Genomic DNA, 17,163 nt, shown 5'->3' with positions numbered 1-17,163 from the left:
CCCTCCTAGATTGTAAGCTCGAAAGAGCAGGGCCCTCAATCCCCTCATGTTTTGTATTGTATTGTTATTGTTCTGTCACATGTTCTGTCCCCCTTTGTAATCTACAGCGCTGAGCAAACCATTTGTGCTTTATAAATACTGTATAATAATATTCATTTACTGACGTTTATACACAGGATCTTGTTGACAGAAAGATGCTGAGTAAGGCTGCATGCACATGGGTATGTCTAGGGGTGTCAGTGGTGTACCCCAAGGTTCAGTGTTGGGACCCTTACTTTTTAATATATTTATAAACAATATCAGGTCTGGGATTATAAATCCCATTTCAGTCTTTGCAGGTGACACCAAGCTGTACAGTGTAATAACGTCCTTACAGGATGTCTCCAATTTACAAGCCGACCTCAATGCTCTGTTTAATGGGGAAACTATGTGGCAAATGAGGTTTAATGTTGATAAATTTAAGGTTCTGCACTTGGGGGCTAAGAATATGCATGCATCATACATACTAGGGGGGGTACAACTGGGGGAATCAATGGTGGAGAAGGATCTTGGGAGTTCTGGTAGATCACAAGTTTAATAATGGCATGCAATGCCAAGCTGCGGGTTCCAAATCGAGCAAATCCTCTCTTATATTAAAAGAGGTATAGACTCCAGAGAGAATATTTATTTATCTATTACAGGTACTTATATAGTGGCATCAATTTATGCAACGCTTTTACATGTATTTTGTACATTCACATCAGTCCCTAAATCTCAAGGAGCATACAATCTAAGACATCATTCTACCCCTGTACAAACCTTTAGTAACACCTCATGTGGAATATGCAGTTCAGTTTTGGGCACCAATTCACAAAAAGAACATTGGGGAACTGGAGAAAGTACAGAGAAGGGCAAGCAACTGATACGAGGCATGGAGGAGCTCAGCTATGAGGAAAGATTAGAGGAACTGAATGTATTCTCTCTTGAGAAGAGGAGATTAAGGGGGGATATGATCACCATGTATAATACATAAGGGGGGATATGATCTCCATGTATAATACATAAGGGGGGATATGATCTCCATGTATAATACATAAGGGGGGGATATGATCTCCATGTATAATACATAAGGGGGATACAATCTCCATGTATAATACATAAGGGGGGATACGATCTCCATGTATAATACATAAGGGGGGATATGATCTCCATGTATAATACATAAGGGGGGGATATGATCTCCATGTATAATACATAAGGGGGGATATGATCTCCATGTATAATACATAAGGGGGGGATATGATCTCCATGTATAATACATAAGGGGGGATACAATCTCCATGTATAATACATAAGGGGGATACAATCTCCATGTATAATACATAAGGGGGGATACGATCTCCATGTATAATACATAAGGGGGGATACGATCTCCATGTATAATACATAAGGGGGGATACGATCTCCATGTATAATACATAAGGGGGGATACGATCTCCATGTATAATACATAAGGGGGGATACGATCTCCATGTATAATACATAAGGGGGGATACGATCTCCATGTATAATACATAAGGGGGGATACGATCTCCATGTATAATACATAAGGGGGGATACGATCTCCATGTATAATACATAAGGGGGGATACGATCTCCATGTATAATACATAAGGGGGGATACGATCTCCATGTATAATACATAAGGGGGGATACGATCTCCATGTATAATACATAAGGGGGGATACGATCTCCATGTATAATACATAAGGGGGGGGTATGATCACCATGTATAATACATAAGGGGGATATGATCTCCATGTATAATACATAAGGGGGGATATGATCTCCATGTATAATACATAAGGGGGATATGATCTCCATGTATAATACATAAGGGGGATATGATCTCCATGTATAATACATAAGGGGGGATATGATCTCCATGTATAATACATAAGGGGGATATGATCACCATGTATAATACATAAGGGGGGTATGATCTCCATGTATAATACATAAGGGGGGATATGATCTCCATGTATAATACATAAGGGGGATATGATCTCCATGTATAATACATAAGGGGGATATGATCTCCATGTATAATACATAAGGGGGGATATGATCTCCATGTATAATACATAAGGGGGATATGATCTCCATGTATAATACATAAGGGGGGATATGATATCCATGTATAATACATAAGGGGGGATATGATCTCCATGTATAATACATAAGGAGGGATATGATCTCCATGTATAATACATAAGGGGGGGATATGATCTCCATGTATAATACATAAGGGGGAATATGATCTCCATGTATAATACATAAGGGGGATATGATCTCCATGTATAATACATAAGGGGGGGATATGATCTCCATGTATAATACATAAGGGGGGATATGATCACCATGTATAATACATACGGGGGGATATGATCTCCAAGTATAATACATACGGGGGGATATGATCTCCAAGTATAATACATAAGGGGGGATATGATCTCCATGTATAATACATAAGGGGGGATATGATCACCATGTATAATACATAAGGGGGGATATGATCACCATGTATAATACATAAGGGGGGATATGATCACCATGTATAATACATAAGGGGGATGTGATCACCATGTATAATACATAAGAGGGGGGGGGGGGATATGATCACCATGAGTAGGGCCCTCAAACCCCTCGTGTATCACATTGTATTGTTATTGTACTGTCACATGTTCTGTCTCCCTTTTGTAATATACAGCGCTGAGCGAACTATTGGCGCTTTAAAAATACTGTATAATATAATAATAATGTATAATACATAAGAGGGGATATGATCACCATGTATAATACATAAGGGGGGGTATGATCTCCATGTATAATACATAAGGGGGGATATGATCTCCATGTATAATATATAAGGGTGGATATGATCTCCATGTATAATACATAAGGGGGGATATGATCACCATGTATAATACATAAGGGGGGGATATGATCTCCATGTATAATACATAAGGGGGAGGGATATATTCTCCATGTATAATTCAGAAAGGGGAGGGATATAATCTCCATGTATAATTCAGAAGGGGGAGGGATATGATCGCCATGTATAATACATAAGGAGGGATAAGATCTCCTTGTATAATACATAAGGAGGGATAAGATCTCCATGTAAAATACATAAGGGGGGATATGATCACCATGTATAATACATAAGGGGGGATATGATCTCCATGTAAAATACATAAGGAGGGATAAGATCTCCATGTAAAATACATAAGGGGGGATATGATCACCATGTATAATACATAAGGGGGGATATGATCTCCATGTATAATACATAAGGGGGATATGATCTCCATGTATAATACATAAGGGGGATATGATCTCCATGTATAATACATAAGGGGGGATATGATCTCCATGTATAATACATAAGGGGGATATGATCTCCATGTATAATACATAAGGGGGATATGATCTCCATGTATAATACATAAGGGGGGATATGATCACCATGTATAATACATAAGGTGGGGATACGATCTCCATGTATAATACATAAGGGGGAGGGATACGATCTCCATGTATAATACATAAGGGGGGTATGATCTCCATGTATAATACATAAGGAGGGATACGATCACCATGTATAATACATAAGGGGGGGATACGATCACCATGTATAATACATAAGGGGGGGATACGATCTCCATGCATAATACATAAGGGGGGGGGGAATATGATCTCCATGTATAATACATAAGGGGGGGTATGATCTCCATGTATAATACATAAGGGGGGGGGTATGATCTCCATGTGTAATACATAAGGGGGGGGGGGTATGATCTCAATGTGTAATACATAAGGGGGGATATGATCTCCATGTATAATACATAAGGGGGGATATGATCTCCATGTATAATACATAAGGGGGGTATGAACACCATGTATAGTACATAAGGGTGGGGGGGGATATGATCACCATGTATAGTACATAAGGGGGGGGGATATGATCACCATGTATAATACGTAAGGGGGGATATGATCACCATGTATAATACATAAGAGGGGGGGGGGGGGATATGATCACCATGAGTAGGGCCCTCAAACCCCTCGTGTTTCACATTGTATTGTTATTGTACTGTCACATGTTCTGTCTCCCTTTTGTAATATACAGCGCTGAGCGAACTATTGGCGCTTTAAAAATACTGTATAATATAATAATAATGTATAATACATAAGAGGGGATATGATCTCCATGTATAATACATAAGGGGGGATATGATCTCCATGTATAATACATAAGGGGGGATATGATCTCCATGTATAATACATAAGGGGGGATATGATCTCCTTGTATAATACATAAGGGGGATATGATCACCATATATAATACATAAGGAGGGATAAGATCTCCTTGTATAATACATAAGGGGGGATATGATCACCATGTATAATACATAAGGGGGGATATGATCACCATGTATAATACATAAGGAGGGATATGATCTCCATGTATAATACATAAGGGGGGATATGATCACCATGTATAATCCATAAGGGGGGATATGATCTCCATGTATAATACATAAGGGGGATATGATCTCCATGTATAATACATAAGGGGGGATATGATCTCCATGTATAATACATAAGGGGGAGGGATATAATCTCCATGTATAATTCAGAAGGGGGAGGGATATGATCGCCATGTATAATACATAAGGAGGGATAAGATCTCCATGTATAATACATAAGGGGGATATGATCTGCATGTATAATACATAAGGGGGGATATGATCACCATGTATAATACATAAGGGGGGATATGATCACCATGTATAATACATAAGGGGGAGGGATATAATCTCCATGTATAATTCAGAAGGGGGAGGGATATAATCTTCATGTATAATTCAGAAGGGGGAGGGATATGATCGCCATGTATAATACATAAGGGGGGGTATGATCTCCATGTATAATACATAAGGGGGGGTATGATCTCCATGTATAATACATAAGGGGGGGTATGATCTCCATGTATAATACATAAGGGGGGATATGATCTCCATGTATAATACATAAGGGGGGATATGATTTCCATGTATAATACATAAGGGGGGATATGATCTCCATGTATAATACATAAGGGGGGATATGATCTCCATGTATAATACATAAGTGGGGGGGGATACGATCTCCATGTATAATACATAAGGGGGAGGGATACGATCTCCATGTATAATACATAAGGGGGGATATGATCTCCATGTATAATACATAAGGGGGAGGGATATAATCTCCATGTATAATTCAGAAGGGGGAGGGATATAATCTTCATGTATAATTCAGAAGGGGGAGGGATATGATCGCCATGTATAATACATAAGGGGGGGTATGATCTCCATGTATAATACATAAGGGGGGGTATGATCTCCATGTATAATACATAAGGGGGGATATGATCTCCATGTATAATACATAAGGGGGGATATGATCTCCATGTATAATACATAAGGGGGGATATGATCTCCATGTATAATACATAAGTGGGGGGGGATACGATCTCCATGTATAATACATAAGGGGGAGGGATACGATCTCCATGTATAATACATAAGGGGGAGGGATACGATCTCCATGTATAATACATAAGGGGGAGGGATACGATCTCCATGTATAATACATAAGGGGGAGGGATACGATCTCCATGTATAATACATAAGGGGGGATATGATCTCCATGTATAATACATAAAGGGGGATATGATCACCATGTATAATACATAAAGGGGGGATATGAACTCCATGTATAATACATAAGGGGGGGATATGATCTCCATGTATAATACATAAGGGGGAGGGATATAATCTCCATGTATAATTCAGAAGGGGGAGGGATATGATCGCCATGTATAATACAGAAGGGGGAGGGATATGATCGCCATGTATAATACATAAGGGGGGGTATGATCTCCATGTATAATACATAAGGGGGGATATGATCTCCATGTATAATACATAAGGGGGGATATGATCTCCATGTATAATACATAAGGGGGGATATGATCTCCATGTATAATACATAAGTGGGGGGGGGATACGATCTCCATGTATAATACATAAGGGGGAGGGATACGATCTCCATGTATAATACATAAGGGGGAGGGATACGATCTCCATGTATAATACATAAGGGGGAGGGATACGATCTCCATGTATAATACATAAGGGGGAGGGATACGATCTCCATGTATAATACATAAGGGGGAGGGATACGATCTCCATGTATAATACATAAGGGGGGATATGATCTCCATGTATAATACATAAAGGGGGATATGATCACCATGTATAATACATAAAAGGGGGGATATGAACTCCATGTATAATACATAAGGGGGGGATATGATCTCCATGTATAATACATAAGGGGGAGGGATATAATCTCCATGTATAATTCAGAAGGGGGAGGGATATGATCGCCATGTATAATACATAAGGAGGGATAAGATCTCCTTGTATAATACATAAGGGGGGATATGATTTCCATGTATAATAAGGGGGATATGATCTCCATGTATAATACATAAGGGGGATATGATCTCCATGTATAATACATAGAGGGGGATATGATCACCATGTATAATACATAAGGGGGGATATGATCTCCATGTATAATACATAAGGGGGATATGATCTCCATGTATAATACATAAGGGGGATATGATTTCCATGTATAATACATAAGGGGGATATGATTTCCATGTATAATACATAAGGGGGATATGATTTCCATGTATAATACATAAGGGGGATATGATTTCCATGTATAATACATAAGGTGGGGATACGATCTCCATGTATAATACATAAGTGGGGGGGATACGATCTCCATGTATAATACATAAGGGGGGGGATACGATCTCCATGTATAATACATAAGGGGGAGGGATACGATCTCCATGTATAATACATAAGGGGGGATATGGTCTTCATGTATAATACATAAGGGGGGATATGATCTCCATGTATAATACATAAGGGGGGGATACGATCTCCATGTCCATGTATAATAAATAAGGGGGATAAGATCTCCATGTATAATACATAAGGGGGGATATGATCTCCATGTATAATACATAAGGTGGGGATAAGATCTCCATGTATAATACATAAGGGGGGATACGATCTCCATGTATAATACATAAGTGGGGGATACGATCTCCATGTATAATACATAAGGGGGGATATGGTCTTCATGTATAATACATAAGGGGGGATATGATCTCCATGTATAATACATAAGGGGGGGGATACGATCTCCATGTCCATGTATAATAAATAAGGGGGATAAGATCTCCATGTATAATACATAAGGGGGGATAAGATCTCCATGTATAATACATAAGGGGGGATATGATCTCCATGTATAATACATAAGGGGGGGATACGATCTCCATGTATAATACATAAGGGGGGATACGATCTCCATGTATAATACATAAGTGGGGGGGATACGATCTCCATGTATAATAAATAAGGGGGAGGGATACGATCTCCATGTATAATACATAAGGGGGAGGGATACGATCTCCATGTATAATACATAAGGGGGAGGGATACGATCTCCATGTATAATACATAAGGGGGAGGGATACGATCTCCATGTATAATACATAAGGGGGAGGGATACGATCTCCATGTATAATACATAAGGGGGGATACGATCACCATGTATAATACATAAGGGGGGATACGATCTCCATGTATAATACATAAGGGGGGATACGATCTCCATGTATAATACATAAGGGGGGATATGATCTCCATGTATAAATACATCAGTGGTTCATATAGTGAACTCGGTGTAGAGTTATTCCCCCCTGAGGTCATCACAGAGGACAAGGGGGCACTCTTTACATATGGAGGAAAATAAATTTAATCTGCAAACACGGAAAGGTTTCTTCACAGTGAGAGCTGTGAAAATGTGGAATAGACTCCCTCAAGAGTTGGTTCTGGCCAGCTCAGTGGATTGCTTTAAAAAAAAGTCCTGGATTCTTTCTTGGATACACAGAATATAACTGGATACCTAACATTTTATAGGTAAAGTTGATCCAGGGAATATCGGATTGCCTCTTGGGGGATCAGGAAGGAATTTTTTTCCCTGCAGGAACACATTGGATCGTACTTCGCTGGGTTTTTTGCCGCCTTCTGGATCAACTGTCGGTATAGGATTATAACTTTTTTTTTTTTTTTTGTATGATTGAACGAGATGGACTTTTGTCTTTTTTTCAGCCAGACTAACTAATGGCACATTTTATTCAGGCTGGTTTTGTCTCTAGAGGTACCTAATTTGGGTGCATTGTTTCTCTTTTGTTGTGTTTATGTGGATTGATTTACCAATCTGCTTTGTTATAGTTGTGATTTCATTTTGCCAATACAGTCTGATTATCCTTTTGAAGGCCAGTGTATGCTGTTATTTTGTACGTCTGCTTGGAGTTCCAGGACAAGTTATTTTGGTGGTGTCAGCAAGGGTTATATATGAGTTTCTAGTCTCCAGTATCCCCTACTCCTTCATTCACACAAATACATTGTGGAATGAAGTTTATTACCATCTGACATCTTGGAAAATATACATGAACGGCTGTTCGATGCCAGAAGAACAAAGTATGGTGCAGGGGCGGACTGATCATTTGGAAACTCGGGCACTGCCCGAGGGCCTGGGGTCAGTAGGGGGCCCCATGAGATGCCCCTGATACCTTTTTTCATAGGCTTTTTTGAGTTTGGGCAAGGACACAGGGGCCCCATGATCCTCTATTGCCCGGGGGGCCCCATGAGTTGTCAGTCCGCCCCTGGTATGGTGATACCTAGACAGGAAGCATGAAAACTTATACCAATTAGTACTTTACCATGAAGTTCAGTTTAGCATGTCTGTGTTGCATTGACAGTTTGCTGTATAGAGGAGCTAAATGTCTGGATACCGCCTATAAGAGACCTATTGCTGTTTTTGGCCTTGGATTTGTTCCTGGCTGTGATCCTCCTGATCCTACTTAACCTCAGTGCTAAAGATATAAAGGTCACCAACACAGATCAGTCACCAGCTAGGGACAGATTTCTGCATAGTTTGCGACGTAGGCTGTAACACCAGGAGCAGCATCAAGCCACCTGTGCCCAACGTGACCGACTGTCAAGGACACATTCACATGTAAAGGTTCCCAACTTCTGGCTTACCATTTCCATCTGGCCTTGTCTTCATTAAAGTAGTATTAAACCCTCAGTGTTTTTTTTTCTTAGTTCAACACATCTAGCATAATAAAGTAAACATAAAATAAACAATAACATATAAAATCATTTATAACTCCGCCCCCAATTACATCACCAATTTATTTCTCCAAATATCACCCACACCGTCCTCTCCACTCCTCGCATGACCTCCTGTTCTCTTGTCTCCTCCTCCCATGCTCATCTCCAGGACTTTTCCAGAGCCTCCCCCATTCTCTGGAACTCTCTACCCCAATCTATCAGACTATCGTCTACTCTGCCCACTTTTAGGCGATCTCTAAAAACCTCTCTCTTCAGGGTAGTCTATCCTGTCTTCAGCTAATAATGGTATCTGCTATTCCTCCTACCACTCCATCCCCCACAGTTATTACCTTTTGTACCACTAGCCCCTCTCTCTTAGATTGTAAGCTCCCAGGATCAGGGCCCTCCTAACCCTCTTGTATTGAACTGTATTGTTGCTGTATTGTCTCCCATTATATTGTAAAGTGCTGAGCAAACTGTTGGCGCTATATAAATCCTGTATAATAATAATTCCCCAGTAAACAATTGTTAAAAATCTAACCCCAGCACTTGTAGTTTACACCATTTAATGCTGCTGGCTGCTTGTAGCTGCTGACTTTTATATTTTTTGGGGGTACTAAAGAACTTCTTTAAAGTGTTACTAAACCCACAATGGTAAAATCAGTCTGTATATGCAGTAAAGCATGCTTGTTATACTCGCTGTGAAACCTAAGGGGCTAATACTCTGCGTTGTGTAAAAAGGATGTTTGATCCTGTCTTCTCTAATCCTCCCCTTCTTCTACTGTCCCCAATCCATCTGATGATAGAACTGAGCCTTGGGGGCAAACTGCACATGCTCAGTTTGGTGTGTATGTTTTGTATGCAAACTCTAGAGCAGGGGTGTCAAACTGGCGGCCCTCCAGCTGTTGTGAAACTGCAAGTCCCACCATGTCTCTGCCTTTGGGAGTCATGCTTGTAACTATCAATCTTGCAATGCCTCATGGGACTTGGCAACAACTGTAGGTCTGCCAGTTTGACACCCGTGCATTGAAGCAGGTTTTGGTGATTTTGGCAGTGTGGGCAGGTGCCAAGTCCTGCTGGAAAATGAAGTCAGCATCCCCATAAAGCTCATCTGCGGAAGGAAGCATGAAGTGCTCCAAAATCTCCTGGTAGACGGCTGCATTGACCCTGGACCTAATGAAGCACAGTGGACCAACACCAGCAGATGACATGGCTCCCCAAATCAACACAGACTGTGGAAACTTCACACTGGACTTCAAGCATCTTGCAATGTGTGCCTCTCCATTCTTCCTCCATACTCTGGGTCCTTGGTTTCCAAATGAGATGCAAAAGTTGCTTTCATCAGAAAAGAGGACTTGGGGCCACTGAGCAACAGACCAGGTCTGTTTTTCTTTAGACCAGGTAAGACGCTTCTGACGTTGTTTGTTGTTCAGGAGCGGCTTGACAAGAGGTATACGACATTTGAAGCCCATGTCCAGGATCAGTCTGTGTGTGGTGGCTCTTGATGCACTTACTCCAGCCTCAGTCCACTCCTTGTGAAAGTCCCCAACACTTTTGAATGGCCTTTTCTTGACAATTCTCTCCAGGCTGCGGTCATCCCTGCTGCTTGTGCACTTTTTACTTCCACACTTTTCCTTTCCACATAACTTTCTATTAATGTGCTTTGATACAGCACTTTGGGAACATCCAACTTCTTTTGCAATTACCCTTTGAGGCTTTCCCTCCTTATGGAGGGTGTCAATGATGGTTTTCTGCACAACTGTCAGGTCAACAGTCTTTCCCATGATTGTGATTCCTACTGAACCAGACTGAGACCATTTAAAGGCTCAGGAACCCTTTGCCGGTGTTATGGCTTAATTAGCTGATTAGAGTGGGACACTTTGAGCCGAGAATGTTGCACCTTTTCACAATATTCTCATTTTCTGAAATTGTGGATTTGGGGTTTTCATGAGCTGTAAGCCATAATCATCACAATGATGACAAGTCACGGCTTGAACTATCTTGCTTTGCATGTAATGAGTCTATCTCATATATTAGTTTCACCTTTTAAGTTGCATTACTGGAATAAATTAACTTTTGCACGATATTCTAATTTTTCAAGTTTCACCTGGAAGAGGAGGTAGCCTGTGATCATAATTTAAAAACCTCACACACCATGTATGAGTCAAGGGTATGGGCCAAGGGGAGGAGAAGAGAGGCCAGAAGGTGAATGTAGAGATCCAAAAGCACTTAAACAAGATATCTATGGAGCCTATCTGGTGGCATGGCCAACCACTGCAAATGACCCAAAGGAGTCAGCAGCATCCCTATCACCCACTACGTTTTCTTCTTGTATATGAGGGGCATTTAAGTCCAACCGGGTCTTTTGGGTTAAAGAAAAGGACAAGTTTCAAGAAGAGGAAACTGCATTTATTTTTTTACATACTCCCCTGTGACATTTATACACTTATCTCAGCGTTTACCTAATGTCTGGAAAGCTTCATCATGGAAAGATTTGTCAGTACGCCTGAACCATCCTAGGACAGCCGCCTTCACTTTCTCATCATGTTTACCGTTCCCACAGAAAGATTCATCTCTTGTGCAATTTCATGATAGGTTGTGTGTCAATTATCCAGGATCAGGCGTTCCATGCGTTGAATTCACAGGAATGACTGCTGTGGGCTGGGAACCACCACAACCGGGACCATCACTGACTGACGTATGGCCATCTTTAAAACGTTTACATCATTCAAATGTCTTACTGTGTCTGAGTGTCTCATTACCGTACTGTGCTTGAAGCCTTCTGTAGATATCCGTGGTTGTTACATCTTCATTCACAAGAAATGTCATCACCACACGCTATTCCATGTACGCACTAACACTGATGTCTGCCACCTTAATTATTGGTTCCTGGACTCTCCCGCGACATTTGCGCCGCCTATCAATATTAGGACACACTTGCCACTTACTACCGCATGTAATACCACCACGCTAGCATCCCTTTTTATACCTGTAGAATGAAAACTCGCGGTTTGACTTGAACATCCATTGTACAATATTAGTTTTTGGGATGGGCATCAGCGTGGTCTCAAATCACACCATCCCGATTCTTAGGTTTCATTTGGAGAATGCTCGTTTTATAAAATTCTCATTGACTACTTTTTCATTGTTATTTGGAATAGCAAAGAAGAATATTGATATTGTGTCTTTAATTCTCTGTTATATTTTCTCATGCATGTTTCTATTTTTTTTCCTTCTCCTATTTTCATTGTCTACTAAATATTTTTAATGACACCAATGGTATTTGAGCACGTGGGTTTGCCCGATGCCTTTATCATGTTGTCTCGGTGCTGGCACCCGGGTGACGCGCTGTCACCAGCCTCATCTGTGCGTCCCGTCGCTGTAGATCGGCCTCACATAAAGCAGCTAGTTGAGATGTTACCACAGCTTTGACAGTAAGACAATATGGTGAGACGCGGCAGCTCCGTGTGTTCCTCCTCAATTATTCCCTTTAACAATTAACACTGTGCTAACCTGACACATTTCCACGTCCCGGCTTTGTAAATCACTGCCCCTTCTTCTATTAATTCCAGGCATTAATATTTCCTTTCACACAAGTGCCGCCATTCACCCGTCAAGCGGTGTGAACATTATGTAGCTGTCAAGATGCCTAGGGATTACCCAGCATGCACCGCCTGTGAGAAAGTGACACCATGGAGGCCCACTTTTGAGATATTTATTTTGAAAGTAAGCTGACAGGCATGAAGCCCTGATCCCCGAGTAGCAATCTCATTTAATTAAAGCTCTCTTTTTATTGGAGATTTTCCCACTGTTTTCTTTCTTTTCTTTATTTAATAAATATATCCCAAAGATTGTTGGCCCGATCCTCTGGCAAATGTGCCGTAAAGAACTTGGGATGAACAGTTCTCACTGTTCCTTACTTGTATACATAGAAATGAAAAAAAGCGAGGGCTGTGGCCCTATTCTTCTGTTCTGTAGTCATGTTTGAGTTTCCAAGTAGGGATATAATAATCCAAAATTACAAATATCCACCTGCGTTAGGGCAAAAATCTAAACGAGAGCAACTAACACAATTTGCAGTCAACATATAATAAAACAAATTTGTTTTTGTTTTCAAACGATTTTATTATTTTTTTATGAAATAGGCTGCAAATACAACATTACAGCATCAAGTAGAATATAAAACAGAAACAAGGCACATCTGTAATATACATTCCAAAAGGGTACAATCATGTAAGGCATAAAAATTAAGTGTATGATCAAGATAGGTAGGAGGGTAGGCAGAGCAATAATGCTACCAACAGAAAAACACTATCAATTGAATCATGAGTATTCATTCTTCAGATAGTATTATTATTATTATTATTATTACATCGAGTTTATATAGCGCCAAAGGGTTTGCTCAGCGCTGTACAATAGGGGGGACAATACATGGCACAGTACAACAAAAACAGACAGCGTACGAGGGGTAAGAGGGCCCTACTCTTTCAAGCTTACAATCTAGGAGGGAGGGGGTAGTGGAACAATAGGAAGTGGCTGAGGGGAATGAAGTGGTGGGAGGAATGAGGGAGAATGGCCGTTAGGTGAGGGTGGGGTAGGCTTCCCTGAAGAGATGGGTTTTGAGGGAGCGCCTGAATGTGGGGAGGGAAGGCGACAGTCCGATGGATTGGGGCAGTGAGTTCCAGAGGATAGGGGAGGACCTGGAGAAGTCCTGCAGTTGTGCATGGGAGGAGGAGACCAGGGAGCAGGATAGAAGGAGGTCCTGTGAGGAGCGAAGGGTACGGGTAGGGTGGTACTTGGGGATCAGGTTGGTGAGGTAGTCAGGGGCAGTGTTATGAACGGCTTTGTAGGTCAGGATTAGATGTTTAAATTTGATGTAAATTTGATTTAAAATTTGATTTAAATTTGATAGTAAATGTCTGAGTTTTCCAAACTTCCCAATTTCTGTCGAACAACTGCATCCTATCCAGTAGCGTATAATGAATTCTCTCCATGAGCAGCACTTCATCAACTCTTTGCAAAACTGAGACCAATGGCACCGTGGGCTATTTCCAATGCAGGGCAATAGCCCACAGGGCAGAACCACAGATGGTATGGATTAGCCTCATAGCCCCAGTCTGTATTCCCGAGATGTGGGCTCCCAGTAGGCAAGACTGCATGGACAGATGCACTGGGGCATCTGCCACAGCAGAGGCCACTTCAGAAATTTTGCGCCATACCAATGAAAGGCTTGGGCAAGCCCAAAATATATGCACTACGGTACCAGCTAAGCAAAACAATTTCAAATGTAGTGCTAATAGTTACCTTTGAAAACTGGAAGTATATCAACACCAGGTGCAAGGATAGTCCTTGGCGTTAAAAAACCACTATGGAACCATAAATAAAAGTCCATCTGGATGGACCAGTGGATGATCAGAGCAGACCACCTGAAAGAGTGCTTCAAAATGTAATTGAAACCAGAGAAGAAATCCTCCACCATCAGCTTTTTATCGCATAAACCATGACCACCAAAGCCAATGGTCAAAAACGCATTCAAGTATCATAGAATGATGGCCAAACTTCTAGGATCCCACTCTGCTGGTACATATGTTACAACACTTTCCTAGGAACAAGGACCCCTCCACCAGGATAGAAAGTTTTCTCTCCACAATATGTAAACCAGAGAGGAAACAAAACCACCTCATAGTGCAGTAAATAATGGTTTGCACGTTTATTCAAAGGTAACGCACTCACATAAATCAAATCAGAATCAGCCTATCACATAATGGTAAAAAGTTTCAAAACAAAAAAATTACCACGATTCGTTACGTGATGGCGTCACACGCTTTAGTTTCACCCTACGCATTTCGTCATAAAAGGATGTTGTCAGGGGCATGACCAGTGACATGTGCTCTGTGCTCTTGTGTTACATAGTTAGTCTGGCTTAAAAAAGACAAAAGTCCTTCCAGTTCAACCATAAAAAAAATGTTATAATCCTATACCCACAGTTGATCCAGAGGAAGGCAAAAAACCCATTTAAGCATGATCCAATTTGCTCATGCTGGGAAGTTGCCACGTTATTTATATGGCGAAGTGAAAGAGCGGCTCCCCACTCATCATGTAATTCAGATGCCAGTGAAGGTTGAGGAAATGCGTCCTTCTGCCCCCAGCAGACTGTTTGCTTCATCTCAGCCTAGGCAAAGTCACTGACTCAAACTCTAGGACTGCTTTTTAATAATATAAGCTACGGCTTTTAAAAAAAAAACAGAAAAAAACCATACCAGTATATTGTGACATGTCAGGAACTTATTGATGCAAATTTGTAGTGTTAATGAAAGGTTCCCTTTAAATGCTAATAATAGAGACCCTCAGAAGATGCTCAGGGTTGTATCTGATTGTAAAAAATGCAATATTCAACATAGCTGTTTTTTTTCCTTTTACAGAGTTTTAAATCTCTCAATCATACATTTTTATCTCATGTATGTGCATTATGTTTGAACAACATAATTGCACTTTGAACTGTCTCAAGCCTTTGTATGAAGGATATAATAACCCAGAGCTACCATGTATATCTCAGTCCAGGGACGTCCCTAGGGTTGGTGTCACCCGGTATGATAACACTTGGTGACACCCCCTCCGACGATCCCCGCAGCATGGATCGGATCTGCGAATTGAGCATAATGGATCGGACTCCATTATGCTCCCCAATCCGCAGATCCGATCCATCCTGCGGGGATCGTCGGCATTCAACCTGACATCAATAGACTGAGACAGTGGCATCCTGAAGCAGGTGTGTGTGGGGGGGGGGGGGGAGGGGGTGACACCTACCGCACGGGGTGACACCGGACCCGCTCCACAAATGGTAAGTTGTAAAGAAAGCCGACAATCCCCGCAGGATGGATCGGATCTGCGGATTGGGGAGCATAATGGAGTCCAATCCATTATGCTCAATTCGCAGATCCGATCCATTTTGCAGGGATTGTCGGCTTGCTTTACAACTTAACTTTTTCGTGGAGCGGGTCCGGTGTCACCCCGTGCGGTAGGTGTCACCCCCTCCCCCCCCCCCCACACACACCTGCTTCAGGATGCCACTGTCTCAGTCTATTGATGTCAGGGTATTAAAAAAATGAATTTGGCCTCATTCAGACAGACATACTTACGTGTACACCTATGTGGAGTCATGTTTTGCCTGCACAGGATGCACAAGTATTCCATGTATTCTGGAGCAGGCAGTCCCATTTGTGACAATTGGGTTTAGGGGACCAGCACACACACATGGATGTCAACTGAGGAATGGCGGCTGTGTCCATGTGAAACACGACTAGACGTGCTGAATTAAAAAATGTGTTTTGATTCGTTATTTAAATTTGTTTCAGTTAGCTAAATTTACTAAATTTGTTTTCAGAATTCAATATAAAGTTTCTGAATTTGGTCAAATTGAATTAAATTTGAAAAGTATAGAATTCAAAATTCCAAATCCAAATTTTGGAAGACTTGTATTCTGTTTCTTTTCTATTCTATTTCCTATTCTATTTGTTTTTTTCTATTCTTTTCTCCTATTCTTTTCTGTTCTATTCTTTTTTTATTCTTTCTTTTCTATTCTTATCTATTCTATTTGAATTAGAATTTCTACTATTTGAAATTTGAATTTCGGTAGACTTCTATATATTTTTTATTCTATTCTATTATATTTTTCTATTCTATTCCAATCTATTCTTTTATTTTCAGTTCTATTCCTTTATTTTCTATTTGGTTGTATTTTATTCTATTTTCTATCCAATTCTTATCTATTCTAATTTATTCTGTTTTCTTCTATTTTATTTTCTGTTCTGTTTTACGCTATTGTTTTATATTCTATTGTTTTATATTCTATTCTATTCTTTTC

At 40.7% G+C, this 17,163-nt stretch overlaps 1 protein-coding gene across 1 annotated transcript in view; it reads left to right on the top strand.

Annotated features, from left to right (window-relative positions):
- MCTP2 (multiple C2 and transmembrane domain containing 2) overlaps positions 1 to 17,163 on the top strand; it is a 381,280-nt gene that overhangs the window by 172,380 nt on the left and 191,737 nt on the right. The gene's annotated exons all lie outside the window — the stretch shown is intronic.

This window comes from Staurois parvus, unplaced genomic scaffold (assembly GCF_062004578.1).
Source record: "Staurois parvus isolate SC_StPar_1 unplaced genomic scaffold, SC_StPar_1.0 ptg000698l, whole genome shotgun sequence".
NCBI lineage: Eukaryota > Metazoa > Chordata > Amphibia > Anura > Ranidae > Staurois > Staurois parvus.
The sequence above is the reverse complement of the archived record's forward strand: the minus strand, read 5'-3'. Positions and strand labels throughout refer to the sequence as shown.